Source organism: Leptonychotes weddellii, chromosome 6 (assembly GCF_054177405.1).
Source record: "Leptonychotes weddellii isolate Sample4059 chromosome 6, ASM5417740v2, whole genome shotgun sequence".
In the NCBI taxonomy this organism is placed as follows: domain Eukaryota; kingdom Metazoa; phylum Chordata; class Mammalia; order Carnivora; family Phocidae; genus Leptonychotes; species Leptonychotes weddellii.
Genome location: NC_138374.1, coordinates 138,109,029 through 138,132,590, shown reverse-complemented (window position 1 = coordinate 138,132,590; position 23,562 = coordinate 138,109,029). Strand labels below are relative to the sequence as shown.

General features: G+C 41.3%; 1 protein-coding gene and 1 long non-coding RNA gene across 5 annotated transcripts in view; both read right to left on the bottom strand.

The window, feature by feature from the left end:
• Positions 1–23,562, bottom strand: part of GATAD2B (GATA zinc finger domain containing 2B) — a 76,271-nt gene that overhangs the window by 29,327 nt on the left and 23,382 nt on the right. The window contains exon 1 of one of the 4 annotated variants that reach the window (XM_031039340.2): positions 21,412–21,430. The exons of the other annotated variants lie outside the window; for them this stretch is intronic. The gene's annotated coding sequence lies outside the window, so the exon portion shown is untranslated. Of the gene's footprint in view, positions 1–21,411; positions 21,431–23,562 lie in introns of those variants that run through there. 4 annotated transcript variants of the gene reach the window in all.
• The window catches only part of LOC145722416 (uncharacterized), a 130,724-nt gene that overhangs the window by 101,277 nt on the left and 5,885 nt on the right, over positions 1–23,562 (bottom strand). The gene's annotated exons all lie outside the window — the stretch shown is intronic.

Below are 23,562 nucleotides of genomic sequence, written 5' to 3'. Positions count from 1 at the left end.
TTTTTTTTTTAAAGATTTGATTTATTTATTTGAGAGAGAGAGAATGAGAGACAGAGAGCATGAGAGGGAGGAGGGTCAGAGGGAGAAGCAGACTCCCTGCTGAGCAGGGAGCCCGATGCGGGACTCGATCCCAGGATTCCAGGATCATGACCTGAGCCGAAGGCAGTCGCTTAACCAACTGAGCCACCCAGGCGCCCTGCCCTTTTTTTTTTTAATTGAGATATAGTTGACATATAGCATATTAGTTTCAAATCTACATAATGACCTTTCATTTGTACATGTTGTGAAATAATGACCACAATAAGTCTTACTATCCATCACCATACAGTTAAATTTTTTCTTGTGATGACAACTTTTAAGATCCACTCGCTTAGGGGCGCCTGGGTGGCTCAGCTGGTTAAGCGTCTGCCTTCCGCTCAGGTCATGATCTCAGGGTCCTGGGACTGAGCTCCACATCCGACTCCCTGCTCAGCCTGGACCCTGCTTCTCCCTCTGACTTCCGCTCCCCCTGCTTGTACTCTTCCTCTCTCTCCCTCTGTCAAATAAATAAAATCTTGGAAAAAAACTTAGTAACTTTCAAATATGTAATACAGTATTTTTAAGATTTTATTTATTTATTTGCCAGAGAGAGAGAGAGGGAGAGCACAAGCAGGGGGAGCGGCAGAGGGAGAAGCAGACCCCCCGCCGAGCAGGGAGCCCGATGCGGGGCTCAATCCCAGGACCCCGGGATCATGACCTGAGCCGAAGGCAGACGCTCAACCATCTGAGCCACCAGGCGCCCCTGGAACACAGTATCGTTAGCTATGGTCACGCCGTGCTGTACACTGCATCTCCATGATTAAAAAGCATCTCTGTAATTTATTTATTTTGTAACTAGAAGTTTGTACCTTTTGAGCAGCTTCACCCACTTCATCCACCCACCCCCACAAGCAACCATTAATCTGTTCTCTGTGAGTTTTTTGTTTTGTTTAGATTCCACATGTAAGTGAGATGGTACTTTTCTCTGTCTCACTTATCTGAGAATAATGCCCCCAAGGTCCAACCATGTTGTCGAAAAAGGCAAGATTTCCTTCCTTTTTATGACTAATATTCCACATTGATATTTGGTGGACTGTTTTCCACCCACTAAAATGTTAAGCTCCTTGGGAGGTTTTTTTTGTTTTGTTTTTTTTCTATTTCACTCAGTGCCTGGCCTGCTAAATAGAAGACCATATTCTGCAGTTTTAGATATTCTATTTGGTTCTTTTTTCAAATCTGTCTCCCCCAAATTATTTTTTCTATTCTTTCAAAATCTTTGTACTTAGTAGTTTAAATATACTTATTTTATAAGCTATAATCAAGAGATTTATTATCTGAAGTTTCAGCTCCTACTGATTTTTATAAGTGATTTTTTTTTTTTTAAAGATTTTATTTATTTATTTGGGAGAGAATGAGATAGAGAGAGAGCATGAGAGGGGGGAGGGTCAGAGGGAGAAGCAGACTCCCTGCTGAGCAAGGAGCCCGATGCGGGACTCGATCCTAGGACTCCAGGATCATGACCTGAGCCGAAGGCAGTCGCTTAACCAACTGAGCCACCCAGGCGCCCCTATAACAGTGATTCTTATTCATGGTAAATGAATTGTTTCTTGTACTTTTTGTCATTTTTTATTGTGAGCCTTGTTTTCATTGGGACTTTATCTGTAGGAATCCTGTGTTATTTGGATTGTGGACTTGTTCCTCCAGAGTAGTTTTTTATATGCTTCTGCCAGTTACCCCGAGGGAATAAAGGGTTCTGAATAATTTTTTATATTTATTTCTCGGCTTGGTTTTCTCCAGATGAAAATAATTTAAACCTATATGAGTGCAGGCCCATACTTAAATTTTCAGGGCATATTCCCACCCATCCCTAATGAGAACCCAGAGTGTGACAGAAGTTTCCTGGTTTCTTTGAACTAGGGAATGGGATTTTTTTATTAAGGTCATCTCTGCCATGAGAGCAGAAGCCTTATAAGGGGATTCTCATCTCTAACTCTGCTCCAGGCCTAATGCTTTGTCTCTGGACCCCAAGCATTAGAGCATTAAAAAAGCATTAAAAAGCAAGTCTTCTGGTTCCTGAGACTAGAAAAGCCCCCAGAACGGTCACGGCATTAAGTCCATACACACTGCTCATTCTCAGTTCCCCTTTCATTTGTTGCCCCTGAGGATTTTCCTTATTTCTTTCAGGCTTAGCTATGCATTTAAAAGGAAGTTTGTTTAAAAAAAAAAAAAAGTCTGTCACACTTTACCCAGTATTACTAGGTGTTTCGTAATGGAATTACAAAGGATTTTAAGGTTATATGGTCTGCCATACTCCAGAGTAAAAAATGACAATCTGAAAGTGTAAATTTTTTATTTATAATAACTACTTTAGTATCTTTTCAGAGCAGATAGGCCTCCCAGCTTCAATAAACAAAATAACTCCACAGACTGCTAAGTGCAAAGGGAAAAACATACTTTCACAATGGAGAGATCTTGCTGTCACCTTAACCCAGGGATCGAATATGGCAGTGCAAACAGTGAGACTATCAGATATGATACGCCTCCTGCTAGGATACAGTATAAAGTACACAGTATCCTCCACGAAGTATTTTTGCCAAAAACATGTAACCTTCACAATGAAGTCCACTTTACAAGAGATACAGAGAATCAGAAAGCAAGCTAAATGGTACCACATGGAAACAATATGACAAATCCAAAATGCAGATGATGTTACAGGGAGAGACTGGTCTCTTCAAAAGTTGTTATGAAAAAAGGGTACTGTGGTTGTATAGGAAATCGTTTTTATTTTTTTTTTAACTTTTTTTTTTTAAGATTTTATTTATTTATTTGAGAGAGAGAGAGTGAGAGAGAACATGAGAGGGGAGAGGGTCAGAGGGAGAAGCAGACTCCCCACTGAGCAGGGAGCCCGACGTGGGCTCGATCCTAGGACTCCAGGATCATGACCTGAGCTGAAGGCAGTTGCTTAACCAACTGAGCCACCCAGGCACCCCGGAAATCGTTTTTATTTTTTTGGAGAAGCAACTGTATAAGTTTTCTATGGTTGTTGTAAGAAACTATTACAAAGTCAGTGGCTTCAATAGTGCAAATTTATTATCCTATAGTTTGGAAGTCAGAAGTTTGAAATGGGTCTTGCTGGGCTAAATTCAGGGCATCGGCAGACAGGTCTTCTACATTCCTTCTGGAGACTTGCCTCTTATAAGCTAGATACTGCTTTTCCCAGCTCATGGCCATTTCTCCCATCTTCAAAGTCGTCAATGACGCCCCCCTCGCCCCCAAACCAAACTGTCATCTTCCTGACTCTCTTCTGCCCTTTTCCATGTTAAGGACCCTTGTGATTACACTGGGCCCACCTGGACAATACAGACTACTATCCTTATTTTAAGGTCAGCTGATTAGCAACCTTAATTCCATCTGCTATCTTAATTCCCCTTAGCCAGGGAAGTGGAAAATATTCACAGGTTCTAGTAATTAGAAAGTGGCTATCTTGGGGGAAGGGGCATTAGTCTGCCCAACAGCAAATCTTAAGTACCTAGAAGTCTAAAGCTTACTTTGAAATGGTTCAGAAAAACTACGCATATGCTACATACCAATGAAGCAAATATGGCAAAATGTATTGTTAACTGAAGATGGTAGTTATATAAGCTGTTCGTTGTTCTATTCTTTACGTTTTTACATATATTTAAACATTTTCTATTTTCTTAAAAATTGAAAAGTTTTTAGACTGTTTTAACTGAAAAGGGGGGGGCGAACAGAACAGACTCCTATTTCAAAAGGAGACCTTTCATTTGACCCCAGAGAACAGGAACGTAATGCGGCAGAATGCACACTGTGATGCTGCACTGAGCAGCAGTATGAAGGTGAAGCGTGGGCAGCCCTCCTGAACTACGGATACGGTTACTGTTGGGCTTGTGTGAGGTAACTCTGCCCCCCGTTCTTGGCACAGAGCCACTAAAAGTCTTGTAATTTCCTAAGTGATAAGAACACTAGGAGCATCTTTTGTTCTGAGGCGCATCTGGGTGGGTGCTTGGACGGCTCCCAGCTGGGGGCTGGTCACCAGTAAGACCACGGCCTAATTAGAAGCTTGAAACTTTCACTCTCCATCCCCATCCTCCAGACAGGGGAGAGGGGCTGGAAATGGAGTTAATGATCCGTCAAGCCTATGTGACGAAGCCCCCGTAAAATCCAAAAAATATGGGGTGCAGGAGCTTCCAGCTTGGTGGACAGTTAGAGGTATTGGGAGAGGGGCGTGCCCAGACAGAGCATGAAATCTAAGGGCATGCCCTTAGATTCTATGAAATACAAGATTTATGAAATGCCTACTACTTATTATTAGCATTATTCTAGGTACTAGTCTTTATCCTCCTGGGCTTAACATTCCAGTGGGAAAGAGAAAACAGTAAATAAATAAAACATACGTATGTAAAGTAGGGATAAGTACCTCTAAAAAGGTTAAGCATGAAAATGGGTTAGAGAGCGTCAGATGGGGGGGGGGGGGACTATTCTTAAAGCAGTAAGGAAAGTTCTAGCTCCTAAATTAAGTGAGGAAGTGAGGTTTGCATGTATCTGAGAGCGAATGTAATGAGTACAGGAAACAGCAAGAATGCTGCTTGAGACAGGTGCCTAATATGTGCAAGAAACAGCTAAAAAAAAAAAGTGTAGATGAAATGCCATATCCATGATGGAGAGCAGTAGGAAATGAGGTAGGAGAGGTAAATCTAGGGACCAAATCAGGTATGGCCTTGAATCAGGAATATCAGTTAGGATATACAACTGAAAGAAGGAACAAGAGGGATGCCTGGGTGGCTCAGTTGATTAAGCGTCTGCCTTCAGCTCAGGTCATGATCTCAGGGTCCTGGGACTGAGTCCTGCATTGGGCTCCCTGCTCATCGGGGGAGCTTCTCCTGCTTCTCCCTCTGCTGCTCCCCCTGCTTGTGCTCTCTCTGGCAAATAAATAAATAAAATCTTAAAAAAGAGAGAGAGAGAGAAAGAAGGAACAAGAGAAATACTGATGCACTGGATGTGAAATATGAGAAAAAGAATAGTCAAGGATGACTCCAGATCTTTTATCTCTACAAGTGAGTGAATGATGTCTTCCATGAAAATGGTGAATAGTGGGATGTCTGGAGTGAAAAATGAAAAGTGTAGCTCTCTAACACGGTAAGCCTGAAATGCCTGAGACACAAGCTAGAGCTACGAGGAAATGTTTAGGGTGAAGATGCAAGTTCAGGAGCCCTAAACATACAAACAGAGCGTGAAGTCATGGGGGTAAAACAAAACCATTTAGAAAAAGTGAGAGCAAACAGAGAAGAGTCTAACACTTACGAACTGAGGACAACACCTAGCAAGTAAGATGGGAAGTGGTCTGTGCGATAGAAAGGAAGCCAGGAGCAGGTGTCCTGGAAGCAGAGTGACTTTTCCCCACATAAGTATCTCTAAAGATTTAAGTATCTCCAGGGTTTCTCCATTCTTTCAACTTTCCTGCCACTCTTCAGAATACCATCTTTTCTCTCCTAATCTACAGCAAATACTTTCCATGACCTTGTGGTATCAGCATGTAAGACTCCCCTGCCCCTACCCATTCATCTTTGAGAGAGCCAGGGGAAGTGATCGCAAAAAAAGCAAGAAAAAAGTGTAATCTTACCATCTCAGACTTAGTATCAAAGACTTCCCATTACCTACAACAACAGCACATAGGTCCTTACATCATTTGGTCCCAATTTACCTTTACAAACTTATCTTCTGCCACTCCTCCCCTAAGTATTTTATGGGCCAGGCATATCTACATATTCTCTCAGGCTTCCAAGCTTAACTGTGTGATATTTTCTTTACTTAGGAAATCTTTCAACTCTTACTTTAATACTATACAAAGACATTTCTTTTATGAATAGGGCAACAGTGTGTACTAGTTTGCATGAACAGTACCAGTTTATACCCACTGTCCCCTCATAATGATAAAAAGCATCCCTTTTCCTTTTGATAGTGTCTCAGTTTAGAGGGTAAATTTAGATGGTCACTCTATGTATGAAAGCTTCCCCGTTCTCCCAGGCAGTATTTTTCTTTTCTTTTTTTAAAGATTTTCTTTATTTGAGAGAGAGAGAGAGAGAGACACAGCGAGAGAGGGAACACAAGCAGGGGGAGTGGGAGAGGGAGAAGCAGGCTTCCCACAGAGCAGAGAGCCCTACGTGGGGCTCGATCCCAGGATCCTGGGATCATGACCTGAGCCGAAGGCAGATGCTTAACAACTGAGCCACCCAGGCGCCCCCCCAGGCAGTATTTTTCTTCCTTAGTGTTCCCAAAACATTTTGAACACCTCACTACCTGTCTCATTACTAAATTACTTGTCCATTTCCCTTAAAAAACTGTGAGACCCCAGAGGTCAGGAACCATATGTATTACTCATTTACTTATCTCTTGCACCTAACCTATACATGACAGGCACTCAAAAATTATTTTGTTGAATGAATTCCTGGCTTCAAGGATCTCTCTTGCAAGCACTCTGAGAGAAGCCAGGTAGAGGAGAGGGAAAGAAAGGGTGTGGGGTTGAACAGAAAGCCCAAGACTAGAAGCCAGTTGAGAGAAGGGGTAATATGCTCCAGGATTAACAGGAAAGGATCCTACAAGGAATACCAGAAACTTTCACTCAAAAGGGTGCCTGACTCCAAAATGTTTCCAATCTATTAGAGAAGTATCTTACTTGCCTTGAAAAGTTCTTATTTTGGAATTATTACAAAGAAACATCACCACGTTATACATTTTTAAAAATGTAAGCATGCTACTGGAGTCCATAGCAAGACTGCTCAAGTCTAGGAAATTTTTAGGGATTTGGAATTTAATCAGTTATGCATATTGCTCACCTTAAAAGTGGCAAATACATACTGAATAGTAAGCTCCTTGCCGTATCTCTCTACATCCCTGGCTGCTGACAAACTCCCTGTTCAATGATATATTCGATAAATGTTTGTGATGATTAATATAACTTACACTAGTTTTTTAAGTTTGCAATGTACTTTTTAAAAAGATATTTAAGATTTTATTTACTTACTTGAGAGAGAGAGAGAGAGAGAAGCAGACTCCCCCCTGAGCAGGGAGCCCAATGTGGGGCTCAATCCCAGGACCCCGAGATCATGACCTGAGCTGAAGGCAGATGCTTAACTGACTGAGCCACCCAGGGGTCCTATTTGAGAGAGAGCGCGCACACACGTGCACATGAGCACAAGCAGGGGAAATGGCAGAGGGAGAGAGAATCGCAAGCAGACTCTGCACTGAGCACAGAGCGCAACATGGGGCTCGATCTCATGACCCTGGGTTCGTGACCTGAGCCAAAACCAAGAGTCAGACACTCAACTGACTGAGCCACCCAGGTGCCCCAGTTTTCAATGTACTTTTTACATACATTACATTTTATATGATCCTCCCAACATTCCTATAAGATAGGCAAAGTAGTAAAACTGTCTCAATTTCATAGATGAAGAAATCAGACTTCCTGGGAATTGCAGGAGAGACAAGCTGTTTCCAGCTTGCCAATTTCAACACAAAATCATTTTCATTTCTGAAGAACAACACTATTTGAAGTGTGATCCACGGACTGGTGCTGGCCTGTGAACTGTTAGTTACCACTCTGCAACAAGATAAGGATCAGTTGAGGGTAAGAATTTACAGACTTTCATGTTAATTTGACAGTCATTTTTTGACTGTTGAATCTAACAATAATACACTTGCATTCTTGTATACCTTCCCCCCCCCAAAGATTTTATTTATTTATTTGACAGAGAGAGAGAGAGAGAGAGAGAGAACACAAGCAGGGGGAGTGAGAGAGGGAGAAGCAGGTTCCCCACTGAGCAGGGAGCCTGATGCGGGGCTCGATCCCAGGACTCCGGGATCATGACCTGAGCTGAAGGCAGAAGCTTAACAACTGAGCCACCCAAGCACCCCTCTTGTATACCTTTTATCTTCCTTTTTTTTTTTTTTTTAAAGATTTTATTTATTTATTTGACAGAGAGAGACATAGCGAGAGAGAGGGAACACAAGCAGGGGGAGAAGGAGGGGAGAAGCAGGCTTCCCTGTGGAGCAGGGAGCCCGATGTGGGGCTCGATCCCAGGACCCTGGGATCACGACCTGAGCCGAAGGCAGACGCTTAACGACTGAGCCACCCAGGCGCCCCTCTTGTATACCTTTTATCTTCCTCTTCTAGTAATTCATTTCACTGTATTGGTCCCTGCTGTATAGAAAACAAAATACTGGTCCTTTCCCGCAGTAGGTTTGGAGAAATATGTCTACAGAAGACAATGAAGACCAAGGTGTGTGTGACCCATGGATAGCACCCAAGACATGTTTCGTTTTGTCATTTTTCTTTGACTTTAAATCAGTGTTTCCCTAAGTACTGTTTTAGACTACCTACACCAGAATTAATACAGACATTTGTTTAAAATGCACTTTTGCAGGCCCATTTCAAAGTAATAAACTGGAATTCCTTGAGCAAAGGATCTGCATTTTATGTTTTCCTGGTGATTATTAGGCACTCTATAATTTAAGAATGACTGCCATAGGGGCACTTGGGTGGCTCAGTCGGTTAAGCATCTGCCTTCAGCTCAGGTCATGATCCCAGGGTCCTGGAACAGGCCAGCGTTATCAGGCTCTCTGCTCAGTGGGGAGCCTGCTTCTCCCTCTCCCTCTGCCCCTCTACCTCCTGCCCCCGCTCTATTAAATAAATAAAACCTTAACAAAATGATTGCCCTAAACCTTCATAAAAGAAACAGGCAAGTTGCAATCTAGAGTGTATATAATTAAAGGAAGAGGAGTGAGACACATTTTTCCAACCTCCTTCAGAACTTAGCTATAAAACTGTTTTTCTTTGTGCAAAATACAACAAATGTAGGCGTTCTATAGGAATATTATTAAAATAACACTTAAAAGGAGAAAAAAAAATCTTTTTCATGTTTTATCCCAGGGCACTAATAAAAATGGGCAGAAGGAGAGAGGAGTTTTGAATGGTTGAGATCTTTCACATTGCTCTGAAGAATATCTCCTAGGTACATTTCATACACATGTTTGGAAGAGCCTCTTCTCAGATAAACCATTTTTCAGGTGATACATTCATCACACAAATCTGAAAACAGTTGGGGGAAGGTGCACTTCAGTAGGAAAAGTAGCAAGGTGTATCTGGGGGCAAAGAGGAAGGCAAAATAGAAGAACAACAGTTGAGTGATGGCTAAATACCAAAACTGTGGGCCAAGAACCACAGAAACAGTATTTCATTTAATTCTCAGCACACTCCTGTGTGGTCTGTATGATCCCCACCCATCCTATGAATGAGGTAACTGAGACTCAGGAAGACTAAACAAACCTGCCGAAGGTCACACAATAAATAGGAGAGTCACCATGAAAACCTAGGTCTAAGGGCAATTGGCTGGGCCCACGCTGGGCATAGAGATTAAAGATAATTTTTTTTTTTAATTTTTTAAAAGATTTTATTTATTTGACAGAGAAAGAGCACAAGCAGGGGGAGCTGCAGACAAAGGGAGAGGGAGAAGCAGACTCCCCACTGAGCAGTGAGTCTGATGCGGAGCTTGATCCCAGGATCTTGGTATCATGACCTGAGCCGAAGGCAGACGCTTAACCAACTGAGCCACCCAGGCGCCCTTAAAGTTAAAATCTTAAGGGGAAAAAAAACCAAAACAAAACCCAAACAACAACAAAAAAACTCACAAGGGCGCCTGGGTGGCTCAGTCGGTTAAGTGGCTGCCTTTGGCTCAGGTCATGATCCCAGGGTCCTGGGATCGAGCCCTGCATTGGGCTCCCTGCTCGGAGGGGAGCCTGCTTCTCCCTCTCCCTCTCTCTCTGCCTACTTGTTCTATCTCTCTGTCAAATAAATAAATAAAATCTTAAAAAAAAAAAAAAGCTCACAAAATCTAGGTCTAATTCCAGTACCCGGGACACACCCCTTCCACCACACCAAGGATGGCAAGTGTAGCCAGCTTCGTATCATTGACGGTCACCTCTAACATTCTGTTCCATCAGTAAAGACTTTCATTCCATTATCATCTTCCACAGATACAACATATGGCAGCACACACATAAACCACGTATTTACTACACCCACATTCCCGTAAACAGACTAATAAAAGCCAGAGGCCGCTGAATTCATGCCCTGTGAAGGTAACCCACATTTTTGCACTTTGAGGAAACTAGAGCGAGGAGGTGGTCATGACAGGGAAAGAGCAGTGATCTACAAGCCACAGGAAGATCTCACAAGACTTTGGCTTCACAAAAATTTCTCCAGAATATACCTCAGGAATATTCACAGCTCTATATACTAAATTAGTCATTACAGAGAAGGGAGAATGTTGAAAGTTGTAGCCCAGCTTGGTATTTATTCCACAAAAAGTAGGCCTACTAAAGCTCCTCCACGACAATTCCTGTACTTTCAAGGGACAAACATAATCACACATGTAAACCCTATCTCAACAGTGCTTCAGAGATTACAGGCCTGTGCTCTCTACTTGCAACCGTACAGCAGAATGAATGGCCATTTGTCCCCCACCAAACTGGAAGCAGACTGCACGTCAAGGTCCTGCAGGGCAAGGATTCTGTTCTGCACATCTTCAACCTACTCAAATACGAAACAGGCAGCTGAGCTCCTTCCAAGTTACCTAATGCCTCCTATTGCCAATCGTTCCCAGCAATTAATTCTGCACTTTCCCAGGATGCAAGCTCTCTATTTCAGTTCCCTAAAGGAACTCACACACATATAAACCAAACTACAAAACAAATTCCTCAATGGGGGTAAGAGCCCCTAAGGGGTAACAAAATGGCTCTACAACGTTTCATCTTAGGTGCTACGAAGAGTGAAATGATCTCCAAATGTACTGCTTTACTGGATCATTTTAGAGGCTGCTTCCACTCCTAATGGTAGCAATCTCTAGAATCCAGCAATTGGTGAAATAGTAAAGGGTGTGGACAAGGGCTTCAGAAGAGTATGAATCAATGTGGGTATCTGAGCTTTACTAACTATTTCTCATTTGGAGGCGGCGTGGCTAATACTGAACCAAAGCGACCAACCTACTCTCCATACAGGATAGAAACACACAGGACGTACCACACCCTAAAGTGCTTATCATACTAACAATATATCTGGCAAGGCTGGAAATAAATCCGGCCAATCAGAGAAAACAACCTGACACAACTCTGGAGACGCTGGGAGATTACCGCCAACACCCCTAAAGCTGCTACAAAAGCCATCAAGCCTGTAAAGAAAGAAGCTGGAGTCCAAAGAAAAGTACAATTCACTTTTATCAACTTCCTGCTGAGCCAAGACTTACTTCTCCAAATTAAAGATGCAAAAATTACATATATGACACTGAATTAGAATTTGTCTTAAACTCTTCTTAGGGGAATATCATGAATCCGACTACTTAAACTGATCTACGCCGAAAACAAAGGCACATTTAATCCTTTTGCCTAAACTCCACTGTGGTTATTACTTTTAAGATTTTATTTTTAAGTAATCTCCACACCCAACGTGAGGCTCAAACTCACAACCCCAAGATCAAGAGTTGTGTGCTCCTCCAACTGAGCCAGCCAGGCGCCCCTTCACTTTGGTTTTTTGACATGGTATGCATTTGCTTATTGCAGGTTTCCTTCCCCACTGATTTTTAAGGTCTATGGAGTGAGGACTTGTCTACTTTGTTCACGGCTACATCACCAGTTCTAGGTTAAGTTCCTGGCACTTAAAAATCATTCAATAATTATTTGTTAAAAGAATAACTGGACCCTTTATGCTGTTTTAGCAGGGGATAGGGGAGGAGCCTAAGACTGAGCAAATGCTAAAGAATTCTAATTTCAAGGGCAGAACAGAGTAATTTCTGCTATTTCAGGATTATTCAGCCCCCTGACTAGATGAAGATTTCTGGTGGTTATTCTGTGCATAAACATCTTCCCATTTCTAAAGCAAGAAGCCTCAACCCCTATACAATATTCCCACCCTATTCTAGATGGTTAGTGAAGTCTTGGCTTTCCATTTTTAATTTGGTTTTGTGGGCCAGGGAAGTGAGGGCATGAATACACATGCCACTGCCACCCCTGGAAATTATGATCAGGTGCACTATTTGGGTAATTAGCAACCAGGGCATCAAGGGCCCCAGAACAGTGTTTGTGACTACAATTTAGAGTGCAAAAATAATACAGAGCATCACCAACAGAGAAGATCTCAAGGTCCTTAGGTTTCTCAGCTGACTTCCTGCTGTTTCAATTTATGGTATAAATCCAATCAACCTTCTTACAGTATGTTTTATCTTCCATTATTACTTTTACTGCCTGGCCTTCTCTACTCTGCTCTCTTAACCAAGCCACTCTGTCCCAATCTTCAAAAAAAAACAGCCTCACTTCTATATATGTCTGTACCACCCTCCTAAAACACATTCCCTAGTTAATTAAGCCTATTCAAGTATTTACTCTTCCGATGTCTTGATAATATTGTTACTCAATGCCCATCAAAATTATTTCTCTTTTTCCCACAGTAATAGAAGTACTGGCCACATGACTGTTCAGCTCCACTGTACTTCCTAGCCTCCCTTGCTAGACTCTTGCCAACGGAATAAAAAGGAAGTGATATGTGCCACCAGGTTCCTGGCTAAGAACGATAAAAGGTAGGCAAACTCTCCCCTGCTCTTTCCCCTTCCCATTGGCTGCAACCCAGTTTCAACCCTGCAGAGAAGGACAATACCCTGAAAATTGACACCCCTGCTAAGGCATCAGCATCCCTGTGGAATTTGTTGGCTATGCAACTTTCAAGCCCCATCCCACACCTATGAATCAGAAATGCTGGGGATGGGGGCTAGGAATTGTGTTTTAACAAGCCCTCCAGGTGACTCTCTCTGTCCACTAAAGCATGAGAACCACTGTCCTAGGGATCAGTACAAAAGCTCATGCAAAAGAAATGGAGTTACTGAACTACCACTTGAAACAACAGAGCAACAGGAACCACCTGCCTTAGGCAATTACATGAAAGAGATACTTTCTATATTGTTTGAGCCATTGCATTTTTAGATCTTTGCTGCAGCTGTTAAGAGGCACTCCCCTGGTTCTCAAAACTTTTTGACCTCAGGATCCCTTTAAGAGGACACTTGTAAAAATGAAGGACTCCAAAGAGATTTTGTTTATGGGCTGCAGCTATCAATAGTCCATATTAGAAATTAAAACAGAATTTTAAAATGTTAATTCGTTAAAAAAATAAATAAGCCCACATTAACATGACAAATCCTTTATAAAAAAATAACTCCCCCCCCCCAAAAAAAACCAATATAGTGAGAAGAGTGGCATCACTTTACATTTTTTCCTACAAATCTCATTAATGTCTGGCTTAATTACTCACAGACAGCTGGACTCCCACAGCTGCTCCGCGTTCAATCTGCAGCCCCACCCTGCGCTTACTTGTAATGCTTACTTGTAATGTTTCCTACGTGTCTCCTCCAAACAGTGACAGTTTCTTACTCTCTTCACCTTCACAGTTTTGAAGAGTACTGGCCAGGTTTTGGTAAAATGCCCCTAAATTTGGGTTTACCTGATGTTTTCTCATTAGACTGAGGTTATATATTTTTGACAAGAATATCACAAAAGCAATGTTGTATCCTATCAGAAGTACACGATGTCAACATGCTGTGGTATGATGTATTAACTGTAATCACTTGACTGAGGTGGTGTTTGACAGGTTTCTCCACTGAAAAGTTACCAAGAGGAGATACTTTTGAGGCTATGCCAAATCTCATTTTCCATTAAACTTCCACCCACTAATTTTAGCATTTATAGACCGTTCTTGCCTGCAACAATTACTAGTATTTGCCTAACGTTTCCATCATTCCTTCTATATTTATTAGAGTTTTACTGTAATAAACAGCTGTCTCCTATTTATTCAAATATTTATTTATAGCAGCAAGGACTTGTGGATATTTATTTTAACCTATGGGTTGTAACCCATTAACTATCATTACTTATTTTGTTCTTCAAATTGTCCCAGATCTGGCTGTTGGAAGCTCCTTCACATTGGCTTACCATTTTTTCTTTTTAAAGCATTTTGTTACTTTCTGGTACCTATGTGATAGTTCAGGTCCATATGATTTTTTCCTGCCCTTGTCATTTCTCCAAGGAACTAGTTTTTTGGTTTTTTTTTTTTTTAAGATTTATTTTTATTTGGAGGGGGGAGAGAGTGCGAAAAAGTGGGGGGAGGGGCAGAGGGAGAGTCTTTGAAGCAGCCAGCACCCCCCACCCCCCAGTGCAGCTCAAAACTCACGACCCGGGATCACAACGTGAACCGAAACTAAGAGTTGGACACTTAACCAACTGCACCACCCTGGTGCCATGGAACTCTAGCTTCTTTTTGGAGAACGGCACTTAGAAACCGAGATCTGGCGTCAAGTGTGCTCACTGCCACAGTGGTGTCACGGCTTCTGAGTCCTCTCGGGAAAAGGAAATACATGTACATATATTAAAACTTGTGAGTGCATACTGACACCAGAGAAGGATATTCTTTTTTTTAAGATTTTATTTATTTATTTGACAGAGAGAGGCACAGCGAGAGAGGGAACACAAGCAGGGGGAGTGGGAGAGGGAGAAGCAGGCTTCCCGCCGAGCAGGGAGCCCGGTGCGGGGCTCGATCCCAGGACCCCGGGATCACGACCTGAGCTGAAGGCAGACGCTTAACGACTGAGCCACCCAGGCGCCCCCAGAGAAGGGTATTCTAACAATCTTTTCAAATGATCAGAACTGTGGATATCTTTATCTTTGATATACTCAAAACTCAATACAGGGGCACCTCGGTGGCTCAGTTGGTCAAGCGTCTCTTGATTTCAGCTCAGGTCATGAGATCAAGCCCCCCCATTGGGCTTTGTGCTCAGCAGGGAGTCTGCTTGAGGATTCTCTCTCCCCCTCTCCCTCTGTTCCTCTCCCTGCTTGTGCACACACTTGCTCTCTAAAATAAATAAATCTTCTAAAAAAACCCTCAATACATGTGGGCAAAATACTTGAACAAGAAGATATATCAATGGCCAATAAGCACATGAAACGATGCTCAACATCATTAGTCATTGGAAAAATGCAAATCAAAACCACAATGAGATATCAATTCACGCCCATTAGGATGGCTATAATCAAAAAGATAGAAAATAGTTTATTGGTGAGTATGTAGAGAAACTGGAATCCTAGTACAGTACATTGCTGGTGGGAATGTAAAATGGTACAGCTGCTTTGGAAAATGGCTTGATGATTCTTCAGAAAGTTAGAATTATCAAAAACATAGATTATCATATGACTCAGGAACATCATTTATAGGTAAATACCCAGAAGAACTGAAAAGACGGATTCAAGTGAAACTTATGCAAAAATGTATATAGCAGTACTATTTGCAATAGCCAAATGTCCATCAACTGATGGCGGATAAGCAAAATACAGTATATTCCTATAGTGGAGTATTACACATAAAAAGGAATAAAGTACTGTGGTGTCTGGGTGGCTCAGTCGGGCGTCTGACTCTTGATCTCAGCTCAGGTCTTGATCTCAGGGTTGTGAGTTCAATACCTGGTACAACATGAATGAACCCTGAAAACACGCTAAGTAAAAGGAGCCAGACACTAAAGGTCACATATTGTATGACTTCATGCATATAAAATTTCCAGAATAGAGAAATCCATCAAGATAGAGAGATTAGTGGTTGTCAGATGCTGAGGGAAGGAGAAATGGGTGGTGACGGCTGAGTGGGTATAGTTTCCTTTTCGGGTGATGGAATTGTTTTGGGATTTGATTTAGATGGTAGTTGCACAACACTGCAAATGTACTAAATGCTACTGAATCGTACAAATTAAAATGGTTAATTCTATGTTATGTGACTTTCACCTCAATTTAAAAAAAAAGCACAGTAATTTCTAAGGGTTACTTGCAACGTGGAATCTGAAACCTTATCAATGGAACTCTTTACACTGTTACATTAAAATCCATTGGTCTATCGGGCGCCTGGGTGGCTCAGTTGGTTGGGCGACTGCCTTCAGCTCAGGTCATGATCCAGGAGTCCCGGGATCGAGTCCCGCATCGGGCTCCCTGCTCGGCGGGGAGTGTGCTTCTCCCTCTCCCGCTCCCCTCTCTCATGCTCACTCTCTCTCTCAAATAAATAAATAAAATCTTTAAAAAAAAAAAATCCATTGGTCTATCTTATCTTACACTTGGAATGGATCTTTCACCCAAACGTGATTTTGTTACATCATGCACTGGTCATTAGGAAAATTCTGGTCCACTAAATCATGTAGATTTCAAGTGTCGACACATTTCATTATACAATAAATAAAATAATCACATTGGTTAATGTCACCACTAATCACATCAGAAAAGTAAGTTCTGGGAAGCTGTCAAACTCATGGTTTAATTTTTATTCATTTTATTTTAATATTATCACTGGGCACAATCAGTTGTTTTCCCAAATCTAAAGACCATGGTTTGTTGATTATTCTTTCATCAAGCAGAAACAGTGTTCTATGGAGAAAGCAGCTAGTCAGCTTGCAACTCAATCATACTTTTCCTTGAGACAACCACTGTACCACTGTACTCCAATGTAGCAGAAGTGCTTTATGAGTACTTCCCACTTTATCACACAAAATATTCAAAAGCCATGATCTGAAAGGTCAAGATAAAATAAAACTCATTTTCACTCCTTCATCAGAACATTCTTAAGTGAAATTGGATTTTTTTTCAAAATTTTACTTTAATTTTTTAAAAAGATTTACTTATTTATTTGTCAGAAGGAGAGAGAGCGTGAGCGAGAGAGCACAACAGGGGGAGCGGCAGAGGCAGAGGGATAAGCAGGCTGCCGCCGAGAAAGGAGCCTGATGCGGGACTCGATCCCAGAACCCTGGGATCATGACCTGAGCCAAAGGCAGATGCTTAACTTACTGAGCCACCCAGGTGTCCTGATCTTTTTTTTTTTTTTTTAACTCCAAGTTTAAACTGTGCAACGGTGAAGAATACAATGACTACTGGTATAGTCTGGTGCCACTGCTCTGATTCATGCTAAGGCACCAGCAGCTTTACTCACCATTGCTTCGGGATCATCAGTGCAAATGTCAACACAGTGAAAAAGAAAAAAAAATGCCTTTCTATTATAAAGTAGTTTTGATCTCAAGACTCCCTGAAACACTCTCAGGAATCCCCAGGAGTCCACAGACCACACTTTGAAAACTGCTAGCCTACTCCAACTAATACACTTGTTTAATAAAGTAACCTACCAATTCATATTATTTTCCACATTTTTTAACGTAATCTCTACCCCCAACGCGGGATTCAAACTCACAACCCTAAGATCAAGAGTTGCATGCTCCACCAACTAAGTCAGCCAGGCGACTGTTTTCCAGGTTAAATGCAAACTACTTGTAGTAAACCTTTCTTCTTTGTACTTCTCTTTAATACCCACCATATGAAATGCCCCAATAGACTACATAAGTACTATTATTGCCTAACCAACTCTAAATGGTTGGTTTAGGTTGGTTCTAGGTTGGTTCACCTTAACTCGTATCAGTTATGTCAACAGACCTTCTTTCTACTACTCCCCAGGCTACAAAATCCCATACCTAAAACCTTCTCCTTCTGGTCCATTTAAATTTAGTCTATTTTAGTTACCTCTCTTTTGATTTCTAGAACTTTCTTACTGGCTCACTTTCCCACTGAAAAAAAGACTCTTGATCTAGGCCAGGGGTCTGCAAGCTTCTTCTGTCAAGGGCCAGACAATAAACATTTTAGGCTTTGTGAGCCATCTCCTCAATTCTGTTGTTGTAAGGAGTGGGTGTGGCTGTGTTCCAATAAAACTTTATTTACAAAACAGGCACTGGCTGTACTTTGCCGACTTCGCATCTAAACTCTTCCAACCCAGGTCGATAAATCCCGTCTTAGCGGAAAGATATGCCAAAAGGAACTAGTAAGAGCACTGAGAAGAGCAGTAAACAAACCCACTAGACAGAACATTAGTAACAGCTGCTAAAACGCACCGAGTTCTTATTATTGCTAAGTACTAAAGTGCCTAGAACCAAAGTGTTTTACATTATCTCATTTAAGTCCTTTATAGGAGGGTTTTAATAATTTAAATAATTCTCCTTTTACAGAAGAGAAAACAGATAAACTACATAACATTCCAAGGTCTCAACAGTCTAAATGAGACTTAAATGACTAAGCCTAATTCAAACACAGAGGTCTCCTTCTTACTTCTAGGTCCATGTGGTATCCATCTTTATTGCAATTCTTGGTTTTTTGATCCAAACTAGTAAGACAGTTATTCCTAGTAAGAATGGACAGGCTATTGTTGTTCACTTGCTCTTACTGTGTCTCTTCTGTTTCACGGAGTTTCCCACACAAACGTAGCTCAATCATCGAATGGAAGAACCTAGGTTTTAGGTAACATAGTGTTTAGTAATGTACACCAGAGACCATAAAGGCCTCTATGCTTAACTCTTGACAACTTAGGGTATGCTGCCTAAAAACTTAATGAATAGGAGGTAAGCAATCCTCCCCCACTGTCATCTTATAATAAGTCCTTATAATAAATCAGCACAAAAATAATATATTATTATGCTAATACATATAATAAATCAGCACAAACGTTCTGACACATAAAGAAAATCCTGCCAGACGTCATTTAAAACAAGGGATAGTAGGGGTGCCTGGGTGGCTCAGTCGGTTAGGCGTCTGCCTTCGGCTCAGGTCATGATCCCGGGGTCCTGGGATCGAGCCCTGCATCGGGCTCCCTGCTTGGCAGGGAGTCTTCCGCTCCCTCTCCCTCTGCATCTCTCTCTGTCAAGTAAATAAATAAAATCTTTAAAAAAAAAAATAATAAAATAAAACAAGGGATAGTAGAATGAAGGAGACAAAGGTGGTCAAAGGACAGATTTCACACATCCTTCAAAATGGCTCTTCAGCCACTCCTAAAACAACAACTAGGGCCTAATGAGAAGTAATAAAAAGCCTGTCCATTAATAAAATGTCTTAACTTATGCCTCACTGGTTATAACTATCTAATCGTAAGATTATCCCTACTAATCTGCTTCCAAGCACCAAGAGAAAAGTTAGAAAGAAAAGGTTGCAAAAGATCTTTTTTGAAACCTACTGGTCCAAAAAGCAAGCATCAGGATACAGACAGAATCTTAAATTAGAGAGGGTGGTAAGGGGAGAAATAAACCTTACATCCTCACTTCTTTATATTTAATATAAACCAATGTAAGAGGGAAACCTACTACCGCACATACACACATGTAAAATGGCCACTTCCCATGGAGAACATTATCAAGTAATCGTATAAAAATGGCATCAACTAAAAAAGTTAATTATTACTTCCACGAACTAGGGAATCTCACAACTCTGACTGAATCTTTTGTCTCTAGGTCTGAGCTAAGTTGGTCTAATGCTGTTTTATCTTCCAGTATTCAACTGACTGGTATACAATCTCCCTTAATTCATTTATAAAGAAAATGAAGAATAGTGGCTCCAGCTACTTGGGGTAGGGAAATAACTAGGGATAGCCTAGGGAATAAGCATGGGCCAGCCACTCTGGTAAATCCCATTCAGCAACCCTTAAAGAAAGTATAACCTCATATGTACCTCCTAACACTTGCACCAAAATTCACATACCAAAGGGAAAAATATACATATTCAAAGATTGTTGGTTGTAAAAATGTGGCAAGAGTACAAATTCATAGGCTATAACAAAAGACTGAATTAAGGAGCTTCCTTTAGATTGCAACCTGACAAAACTTATTAGAGGATAAAGTAGCTTGAAAGTTCCCTCCCACTCCAGCTACTGCATATCCCTCCTATTCGACTACTGCATATCAGGCTCCATTATTCTGAATGGTCAGACAACAAGCAGAAAAAAATTCACATAAAACAACTGTAATAGTATGTCCCCCTTCTATTCATTAACACACTTTATTTCATATTTCCACCTAATACAAGAGCCACTTCATATATGTATCACACCTAGGAAACACATAAAGAGAAATTAAATTAAAAAAGACACCATGGTAAATTGGTGGTAAGTTGAAATACAATTTCTAAATGAATGTTGAGCTCCTAGTAACCAATGAAAGATACAATCATTCCAAATGAATCTCCAAATGGCAACACCTGCAATGTCTGGAAGCTTAGCTCTCTAATTTTTCCTTCTTTCCATGTGCTATCTGACTTTCCTTTTGTACAACTCTAACTCCGTAGCAGATGGCAGGGGAGAACAATGCATTTTTATAATACACTAAATAGAACAACAAGAAATAAAGAAACGGAAAAGGGGAGACTCAAAGGAGTGGTTAACAGGTATTATTTGATATCTATTATCTGGCTTTTTGCTTCTCCTTAAAAGCACCACCTTGGCCATCAACTCCTGTACCCTTGGCAATCTTGAATGATTAGAAACAGTATGGGGCGGGGGTGGGGTGGGGTGGGGTGGGGTGGGGTCTTAACAAATTACAGCTGTTAAATCCAGGCAGCAATTCTCTGTAGGGACTCTTCTTCCTCAAGCGGCACACCTCTCAATGGGGGCAGGAAGAAAAGATGCAGAACAAATGGCCTCACCTCCCAAAAGAGTTACTAATCCACTAGGAACACAGTCACTATCATTTGGACAGAGAAGCTCCCTCTCATTTTGCCACAACAAAAATATCTTTTTTCTTTTCTTTTTTTTAAGACAGCAAGGGAAGAGAGAGAGAGAGTGTGTGTGTGTGTATCAAATGGGTACTTTTCTTGTTCTAAACCTTCCCCTTTTCCTTGTCCATCAGCCCAAGTAAGCAGAGATGACGCAGACTTCCTTATATAATAGCCTGTGATTTCCTAGACTGCAGGCCTTTCCCTTTGTGTTCTGTATACACTTACACACGGCGAGCGCGCGCATATTCTCACTGCTTTGCAGCCCCTGGCGTGATGCCAGCACTCAGTCAGCTGGTTGACTCCATTCACAGAGCAGGGTTGGAGCTGACATGGAAAAAAGGGGGGGGTAAGTGAGGGTAAGGGGGAGCTAGAACCATCATTGCTACAGACAAAAGAAATTTTTTAAAAAAGAAAGAAAAAGAAAACCTTGGTATAACATTCTTCTTATAGCTTCAGCTCAAAGAAAACTAGAAGCCAGAGACCATTACAGTAAAAAGATGAAGCAGAAGGACTGAGGATCCAAACCGAAAGGAGCTTTGTATGAGAAACGATTACTCCACAACAAATTTTAAAAAGCAACAGTATTTATTACTTCAATCCCATTAGAAACCTCAGCATATTACCTTCTACACATAGACAGGAAAAGGCTGTGAAGAACTAAAAGCAATCCTGACTTTCTGCTTTTAGAAAAATAAAAAAAGGGGGGGGAGCAAGACAGTTAAAAGTACTTACAGGTATACATTTTTCTGCTCCCTCCTCTAGCTGCCAGGAAAGCTGGAGACAAGAAGGGGGTGGGGGGGAGGGAGGGCAGAAAAAGGAGGAAAAGAAGGAATAAAAGATGGGTTTAGGTTTTTGTTTTTGTGGGGGTTTTTTGGGGGGGAGGAGGTGGGGAAAGGTTCCCTTTCTCTTTTCTATCGTAAGAGAGGCTTTTTCTATAGCACAGGGACGACCCCATACGTGCCAGCCCCCTTGAGAGACCTGCAGAAACCCGGTCTCCAAGCGGGCACTGCCCTGCCAATCACATGGCGTACTGTTACATTAAACAAAAGAAACAGGGGGATGCTTACTTTTACCCATGATGCCTAGCGGGGGCAGGAGAGGGGGGGAGAAAAACCAGTTGTAGCCGGTTTATAACCTCAGGACATGGAATTATCTCTTAATTTTTTAAAATGTCATTTGTGGTACAAAAGTCAGTTAGTCTCCCCACCCTAACTATCCCCCCCCATTATTCTGGCCTAGTGCCAAACTTTGCCCTCATTCATGAGAGCTAGTTTCCTCTCAAATCATGATGCTTTAACTGTTTAGTTTCCAAAGCCAACGTCTAGGACAGGAAATCACAGCATCAATAACAAAACATGCCCCAAATTAAAAAAAATAATAAAATGAAGACACCGCCAACCAAGCTCCTTGTCTTTACCCCTTATTGCTAGTGCCAGCGGAACAGACATCGATAAGACAGTAGATGTGTTCATTAAAGATTTGCTCCTGGAGCTGTCCCACAGGTAGATACTGATTTAGTTGATCAATTCACATCATTCAAGGCAGTTGAAGCCACATCCAACACAAATTACAGCAAGGTTTCAGAGCAGAGTAGTCATGATAGTGTATGTATATTCCATAAAAATGGGTTAGGCCCTTGTTACACATATTTTACCACAATTAAAACAAATTTTTAATGGTTTAGGCCTAGCCACAGTATGGTTGCACTATCATTCTACTCTCCTGTGTCCCAGCTAGAACACTCTTTCCTCTTCACATTTCAGCAAACTTCTCACCCACCACGTACCATTTACCACATCATCCTATGTCATTCTATAGACTGATCAAGACTCCAGACATGTCTGAAACCTTCTCCTGATTTTCTTTTTTCGGTTTTAGAGTGACTGTCTCCAGTTACTTTATAGGGAGTTTTCATTTCTCAAAAGTACTCCTAAGGGGTCAGGAAGTGGTGGGGAAGAAAACCAAAAAGGAGGTAAAGCAGTAGTGACTGTTTTTGAGATCTACTGGCTGGGAGACCCTTACTCTAGGATCTCTGTTTAAGGAAATCAGTTCTTTATAAACAGTAACAAGGAATAATGGGGGAGAAGGGTCCTTATTTTTCAGCTGATCTCTCCTATCAATATACCACCCCAAACACCCGTCTCATTTGGGCCTCTGAAACTCAAATCATAATTGTACTAGCTCCATCAGAATCTCTCACAAAACCCTTATTTTCCAAACATTAAAGCTTCTAGACTCTAGAGAATACAGAGAAAAGTAATCTATACCCTACCCAAAGATTTTAGTTTGTAAATAAAAGTTTTCCTGAGCAATCTAATATTAACCTCAATTTTCAGAAAACAAATACTGAGCTAAATCTAAAACAGGCAGTACTGGACACTGGCAAAAGGCATTCAATAATTTACAAACTACAAAGGAAAACCCTACATCTTCTCCGACATAAGCTTCAAGTGGATGATGTTGTGACTTCTCAGTCACAATAAGATGTACTTAATCGAAGTCCATCAGAGGTCCCCAGATCCAGGTAGGTACTGCTGTTACTTTAGGAGGTAAAGGAAATCATATGTCTGTGAAAAATGGGGCCAAGAAAATAATTCATTTTCCTCTTATTCAATACATTTCCACAAGAGACCAACTATTAATTTCAAACTGAAGCTCACTAGCTTCCATGTTTAATCAGGGCAGGGAGGACTGTGTATTTTTCAACCATCACTCAGAGTTTATGCTCATTTAAGTCCACTGAATACATTTTACTGCATTTATACACTGATCACTTTCTACCAGTCTTTGAGATCGTATAAAAGGCTTAGATACAACCAAGCAGTTAATACTGATTACCATTAGCTATGAGTTTAATTCTCCAACATTACACAGGATAAGGCA